We start from the raw sequence: 8,249 nt of genomic DNA on the forward strand, positions 1-8,249 counted from the left end.
GCATAGGGTGCGGATGTAGGCATGATAAAGTAGAAGCTATCAGTGCAGGAACTATTCCCTTCCAACCAGTGGGGATTTATTTTTTGAAGTCTATATGAGCAGCAGTAAGATTAATCTGTGGGCAGTCTGGGGATTTGGACCCATAGTTTCTTGCATCAAGGGATGACCCTGAATTGAGAGATGTTAGGGAGTTGTTCTCCATTGTGCCACAAATTATTATCATGCTGTAACTTTATCCTACTACATACTTACTTGGCACCCCTCATATTCCTGTAGCCTCAAATTCCCTGGCCTACCCAGACCTCTAACATCAGCCACCTTCAGAATTTATTCCCCTCTTGAGGCCACACAATTGACAACATGCTCCTTGGTGTTATGGTGCTTCACTTAACAAGGTATTTTGATCAAGTGAGACCTGAATTCTCATTGGTACCCTCTTTTCCCCAAAGACCAACTCATTCTCTAATAGGTGCCTATTTCCAGCCACACCTCAAGAGTGGGTGGCAGTGACTAAAATCTACTGGATTGTCATATTTATAGATCCTGTAAAGATCACTTTAATTTTTCAGGATGTTCTGAATAGTTAAGTTTGCCTTACTTATACCTATGCTAGACTTGCCTATGGTGGCTGAAGTCTGCTTCCTCCCTGTGCCTATCTTTTCCGAGCTTAAGCCTGTTTCTTGTGTAAGAAAGATACACCCTGCTGCAATAACTCCAAGCAGGTACAAAGGACAGTCAGGAGAGTAGGTGGCTCTCTCTGACTGCAGTGCATGAAATGACTGGTCTCACAAAGCAGTGTGGGGCAAGTGGTATGGGATACTCACCTGATGGAGGGATTGAGGTACATTTATGACAAATCTTTTGTCATGCAGGTGTCATTTGCCTCTAGCTGTTCATCTGTGGGAAGTCCATGGTGCGAACATCCAACTATCTACATCCCCCATCACTCTCTCTTCTGGCATAGGCAATTTGTGCCTCAGTTTATACTGTCCTTCAAAAATTCTCAGCCAGTGCAAATTTCAGTTCTGCTTATGATGTGAGTGAGGGAAAGCATCTGAAAATGGAGTCCATAAAGAAAAAAATATAATGATATGGGGTACTATAATATATGAGGAGGCGATCATCAAAAAGAATAAAAGACAGTTTGGCAACTAACTCCTATTTTTGTGCCTTTGAAAATTTTCCCCTTAAATGTCACTTACTGGAAAGAAACTGAAAAAATTACTTGTTCTTCTTTCACTCATGGGCAGTATGATCATCAAAAGCTTGTAGCAATAACAACTTGATTAAGACCCTACATCCTCCTTTATTCTCTCTCTGTATTATACAATATTACTCACAGAAAACTACATTAATCGGATGTTATTAAAGTTGCAAAGTAAAGTGCTTGAAGGTTGGGAAATACCAGAATTAAAGCTGCCTGTTCAATATTATTCCAACCTCTTTTTGCCTGTGTAGCACAATACAATATTTAATTACTTGATGATACACTATTTTTCCATCAAATCTTTGCCTCACTTAGAGCAGAGGAATATAATTCTCCTTCCCTGTGCTTCTCAGCCAATCTTAGCGCTGTTGCCTGTTTCAGTATTTCTACCTAGGCAGTACCAGTTCTCCTGAATCCTACTCCATGTCAAGTCTTTCACCACCTCAGCTTCTTCCCCACGTGCCACTAATTCCCAGTCTCCTTGTTCTGCTATTTCTGGTCTCCAGCCCCCAAGATCCTTAGTCCAAATTTACACACCTGGCCCTGCCCTACAAAGCCCTAGATCAGCAGTTCCCAATCTCTGGTATGGGTACCACCAGTGGTATGCAGACAACCTGCAAGGGGTACACGTTAACAGATTTATTATAATTACTTGATATGAAAAAAATTGCTGGTGGTAGTTAAGGTTAAACTGAAAAAATTGCTGGTGGTACTTTAGGTTGTGTCATTTTAAATTGGTGGTGCACAATCTGTCAGAGTTTGGGAACCACTGCCCTACATTTAGCTTTTGTCCCTTCTGCTTACAGTTCAGGCACCTCCCTCTTCTACTGAATGCTAGCAGGGGCCACTACTACCACGAGACAGGTAGATCCATGTTCTCAGTTTGGTGTCTGCCTCCACCTTAGCCTGGGACAGATGAGGGTGCCCATTACAGGAGAAATCTAGCTGGAACCATAGGCTAGAGGGAGCATGCTCAGATGCTTTCTGGAGATGGCACATGTGAACTGTGAGGGAATGAAGCATACTCAGTAGTGCTGTGGGGATGGCACATGCACAGTGTGGTCAGCATTGGGAGGTGTGACAGGTTTGCGCTTACTTAAAGGATGGAATCTTTGAAGATTTTAGCTGTTAAGTTCCAGCAAGTCTCTACTGAGCATTTCAAGACTGAGATTGATCAAAGGCTTATGTAAGTACAATCCATTTATTCACATCTGAATATTTGGTGACATTATAGCAGAATTTTCAGAAGCCTTCTCAATCTATCACCAGCTTCAAGCACACAACTGACCTTCCAGTGATCTGCCGTGCACCAACTATTCATCTCATCACCTCTAAAACAATGACTCACTACCATTCCTTCCATAATTACTTTCTCAAGGTTATTTCCATCTCTATGCTTGATGTGACCAAAGTACATTAGTTTGTGCCTATTGATTTCTGACAACAGAGTCCGCTTTTCTCTGATAATACTTCTAAAATAAGCATTTGTCTTCTTTTCTGTCTGAGAGATACACAAGAGTGTTTGCCTCCCCACATCCCAAAGGCTTCAGTCTTATTCTTGTAAGCAGCATTAATTTCCTACAACTAACATTAGTAAATTGCTATGGAAAAAATATGGTTTTCACCTTCTGAACCTTCATATATTTTGAGAGGGTGTTTTTCTCCCAAAATTTTATAAGGGAAGCCATGACTGAGCAATACCTCTTCTAATTTTCTTTCAATTCCTCTAAAGAATCCTTCTTGGCTACCTTATAACTGACCCATATTTGGGTGGACTTTCACAGGATCAGCAAAAAAGGTACATCTCTGCCAAAAGAACTATGCTTCTACCTAGGGGCAGATTTAGTAAGCCCCTAGGGCTGCAGGAAGGGAGCCTTGCCCATACAGGACTTTTTAAATTCAGCATACACAGGAGCAAGCTGACTGGGCAAAGACTGCTCTGTTGTGCTTCCTGCCTAGATAGATCATGCCCAACCCTGGTTTATGGAATGACTTCTGGAGTTCTGACCCTCAGATCCTGGCTCCGGTTCACTGCCCTTCAGCCCTTGACTCCAGCTCCCAGGCCTTTTGGCTCCTGACTCTGACTCCTACACTCAGGAACGTGGACCCCATCTTGCCATTCAGATGACCCACCCACAGAGATGCTCCTAGCAGGGTGTGGGGCCCAGATGCAAAGAAGCTGGCAGCAGGAGGGGATGGCAAGTGGCCGGACATGAAGCCACGCAGGGTCACAAGCACTTGGTGGGTCCTGTAGGAGGCACCACGGCCACTCCACGTGGCTTCATAGGGCCCCCTAAAGCATGGAGCCTGGGGTGGTCGCCCCAATTCACACCCACCAGGGACAGTCCTGCCCACCCATACCCAGGTCATTACAATGGGGATGTCAGAGGTTCCTGAAGGAAAGGTCACCAGATTTTTTTTAACATTGAAAAACAAGATTTTTCCCTATCCCTTTTCTTAGAAATCCTCTTTTTTGGAATTATTTTGGTTGAAATTTCCCCTGCAGTTTATATGAAACAGACTTCTGGGATGGAACATTTCGAATGGTTGAAGTCTAGTGAAGTTGAAAACAGTTGGAAACTGGATTTGTTAATGGAAGTGTCCACTAACCTTGATAGGTGGTTCTGCTAACTCTGCTTTTAAAGTATGATTTCAGGCTATACTGAGGTTAGGGGGTTTTGGGAAGTGGAGTTCTCAGTTCTCATTTTGCAGAACTGAGTTGTAAGGTTTTTTTGCTTAAGAAACTTGCCCAGATCCACACTCTTGAAATGTTGTGATCTAAGGGCTAAAAGCAATCCAGCTGTTCAGGGACCGATATGGCAAAGTAACCAGTAGTTGGGGAGCCATTGGTCTCTATACAATGAAGTAACTAGCTTACTTTCTCTTATTTCTCCTTAGCTGTTGAACAAAGAGTGAGTTCTGTAGTTTCATAGTTGCATATTTTCTTAGCATTTCATGGTTTTTTAATGATGTTCAGTAATTAGTAAGTAGGTTAACTAAAGGTGCCAGAGAATGGTTTTAAACAAGATTTTTCTTCCCCTGTTGAAGAATTTTTTTTTACCTTACCTGGTCTCTAAAATTTCTACCTGGTGACTAGTGACATACTCCTGGTTGAACATGTCACATATTGGGCATGTCTACTGCATGCCTAATGAATGTTAAGGCAATTTAAGTGCACATCTATGCATGCAGGCACTAAGGCATATCAATGCGGTGTGCAGACTGACTCAGAACTAACTTCGTGTTGCAGGGCACTAAGATGTGCCTGCTCTTGTAAGAGTAGAAGCAGCCTAGCCAGGGACCCCTGCAGGCTAGGCAGGGCACCACAGTTCTGGTCGCCTGAGCAACAGGCTAATGAGATAATTAGCCAGCACCACTCTGCAGGCAGTCAGCTGACAGGAGGGATGCAGGGCCCTGGGAGCATATAAACCCGAGGGTTTAAGCATATACACCCAAGGGGCTGGTAGGGGGTTGCTTTCTGACCACTGCCAAGGAAAGGAGCTCTTGCACAAGAAAGCTACCCAGGGATGTTTGGTTCCTTGTTTTGCTGCCTACAAGAATAAGAAGACTCCAGGAGGTAACAAGGTACCCAGGGATAGGAGGCATGCTATGCTCGGGTAGAGGTTTGCCCTCTTAAAGAGGCGGAGCGTGATCTCCATTGTTCTTATGTTATAGCCTAGGGGCTTATGTTTACGTTACTGTTTGAACCAGAGGTTTGGGATGGGGCTGTAAGGGGAGATATGGAGGTTCCATTAGGAGGTTCCAGGGCAAGGGGGCCATGCGATTGCCATGAGCCCTGCTGGGGACAGGCTCAAGGCTCAAGTAGTTAGCGAGCCCATTGTGGGCAGAAAGTGCAAGGCACAGAGCAGACAACAGCCAGGATGCCCGGTGCCAGAGGGGCGCAGCCAGACAAGGGCCAAGGGCCTGGTGCCAGAGGGGCACAGCCAAACAAGAGCCAGGGAGCCCGGTGCCAGAGGGGCCCAGCTACACAGGGGCCTGGAGCTAGAGGGGCACATCCAGACAGGGGCCTGGGGCCAGTAGGCAGTGGCCAGGGGTCCAGTGACTGGAAGTGAGAGATTGGAGCTAGTGCCTCAAAATTAAGTCCAACATAGTGGACCTAGGCTAGAAGGCCTAGCTAGATTAAAGGGGCAGGGGCTGAGGAGGCTGAGTCCCAAACAGGAGGAACAACATTTTTGTAACAAACATAAGGCATGTGGCATGGTGTAGAGGAGGCTTTGGAGCCACACAATTAGCCCATAAGACTCGAGGTGTCCCGTGCAGCACAGTACTGGAATGAGGTCCAGCGAAGGGCCCAAGGACCTGTGAGTTCTTATGAGGTTCAGTGGACCAGGGCCACACGAAGGCCTGTGGGCAGCCTCCTGATTTTATTATTGCACCCCCCATTTTGTGCATTTCTTTTTCCTTCTCAGTATTGGCAGAGACCTAGCATACATATTGCATGGGTGTGGCAAGGCTCAAAGCAAGCCAGAAAGCTGAAGTGGCTTTCTGTAGGAGAAACCTACAACCTATATCTACATATCGGTTGAGCTAAGCGTCACTAAAGACAACCAGAGAACTAAAATATCCACTTCAAAGACTGTAAATATATCCTGGTGCTAACTTAACTCACTTACTGTCCCCAGTAGCCTTTGATCTTTAGTCCTCTCATTTCATTTTTATATATTTCTCACAGTGCATTTTTATATTTCATCTGTCTCATTTTTACCATGGCATTTTGTATTTTATATTTTATACTTTTAAACCATTAAGGAGTGTACTCCCTGTAGAATGAAGTTACATCCTGGACCACTGTTAAAAATTGCATTTAAATTGTAATTGTAAAGTGATAAAATCTGCTATACTGGGCTGGTCTGTTGAGTGAATGTGAGTATGTATGATGATCAGGAGGTAATTAAATGACAAAGCAAGAACCTCTGGCTGTTAATTGACAATAGTCTAGCCAGAGGAACTTACCATTACAAAACTCTACTCTACAAGCCATTTTGGGCTAATCAAGCCAAGGAACTGATTTGTGGAATTGAACACCCACCCTATTGACTATTCCTGTAACCCATGACAATACAGCCTAATCCAGGGGGTCGATAAGAAAGGGGCAGGAGACCTTTCCCATGGTGTGGGTCACCGTGGGGACAACCTGCCACAATGACAAGAAAAGCCCTGAGAACAAGGCAAACTTACCACCCTCAGGCACAGTCGGGCCAAATGAGCCACAGTGGGGTGGAATGCACGCATGGTTCATCAGCCGCTTTTCTCTGAGGCTGGGGCTGGCGCAGCCCAATGACATTATCCAGGAACACGGCTCATCAGGGAGAAAAGCCTGCAGCAGGAAAGCAGTGAACGGAATGGAGCAGGGTGCATTCCCCCCGCCCCCGGCCTGAATGGGGGCCCCAGATGCTCACAAGGAGGGGCCAGAGAGGGACCAAGGAGGAGGATCTAAGGCCTGATTTAAAGGGCCACACCACCCTGGATGGTGAGGGAGTTGGTCTGGAGGAGGACACTGAGGGACGGTGAAGCCACTGAACACAGGATGCTTGAGTGGGGAGTGGGTGGAGGCCCTTCCCTGGAGTTCTGGTTCTTTACTTATCTTTCAGATTACCTTGAAGCCCCGGTGCCAGAGAAAAGGCCAAAGGGCAGACACTGAGGGCTGAGCAGGCCAGGGCCACTCCGAAGATCCCTATGCAGATAGGCCAGACCCATCATTGAGGCCATCTCACCTCCCCAAGCAAATCTGTATGGTGGGAAGAAAGACTGTTGCAAACACCAGGGGCCAGAGAGGCAGAGAGGAAGTGGGATATCACATCAAGGCAGAGCCGAATCGCCCATCATTCAGCAGTCTTGATAGCCTGGCACATAGCTGGGGTGTAGGGAAGGTGGAGCCCCAGGAATGCCTGCTAGTGATGACACCCGGTGTGTTCCCTGTGACGGGAGGGAACCCTACTACTGAACATAACACCCAAGCTGTGGCAGGAAAGTACCAGGGTTTCCCCTGAAGAGAATGTGACCCTGTGTCATGACAGCCAGAGTCGTCCCCGCGATGAGCCTCTAGCACATGCTCCAGGGCCGCACAGGAGAGGCTCCATGAAGTCAGACGGGCATACAGCCACTGAGTCAATCAAGTCAAGGGTGGATTCCCAAAACTGTATATACCAGCAGGCAGAGACCCCTATGACTGACAGCTGTCATGCACTACTCAAGACCCACGTGGGACAGCGACCTCCAAATTGGGCAGCCAAGATGATGCTGGGGGATCACACAAGTCTTCCAGAAAGGGATAAAAGTCAGTGAAGCATGACCTTCAGTGGCACCCTTTCATCCAGCACCTGACCTACCGAGACAGAAAGACAAGCAGGTGACCACTTCTGGAGAAGAGAACGCCTTGAAGGAAGTTGACCATTGACAGCAGACTCCAGGGTTTTGGATAAGTAGATGTACTAACGCCAGTGCTCTCACAATCACTACAGCAGCTACTATATGCTATAGTACATGGGTTTAACTTACATGGTATAGCAGGGCACTGAGGTGTCTGCTACTTGTGGAGCAATAAGTAAGGAGTTCAGCTGCGGGTTGCCAGGGTAACCAGTGGGAGTCAGCTGACCGGAAGGGGCATATAACCCCCAGGTTGAGGCCAGTCAGGCAGTTCCCTGCTGGCAGCTGAAGGGGAAGTAGCTCTGCCTGAGTGAGGAAAAGGAAAGGGCCTGAATGGCTGAACAATAAGATACTGGTGAGGGATGGAGAAACCCTGGAGAGGCTCGAATGATGTTGTAGCCGATTGGCAGAGATTTATGTTATAGCCTAGGGACTCGAGTTTTCTGTTATTGTTTACAACTGATAGTTTCATAGTTTCTAGGGTCAGAAGGGACCTGAGCAGATCATCTAGTCCAACCCCCTGCCATGGCAGGAAAGAGTACTGGGGTCAAACGACCCCAGTAAGGTGGTCATCCAACCTCCTCTTAAAAACCCCCAGGGTGGGAGCCTGCACCACCTCACTTGGAAGCTGGTTCCAGACCCTAGCCGCCCTGAC

This window comes from Gavialis gangeticus, unplaced genomic scaffold (genome assembly GCF_001723915.1).
Source record: "Gavialis gangeticus isolate Ggan-Ray unplaced genomic scaffold, GavGan_comp1, whole genome shotgun sequence".
NCBI classification, from domain to species: Eukaryota; Metazoa; Chordata; order Crocodylia; family Gavialidae; genus Gavialis; species Gavialis gangeticus.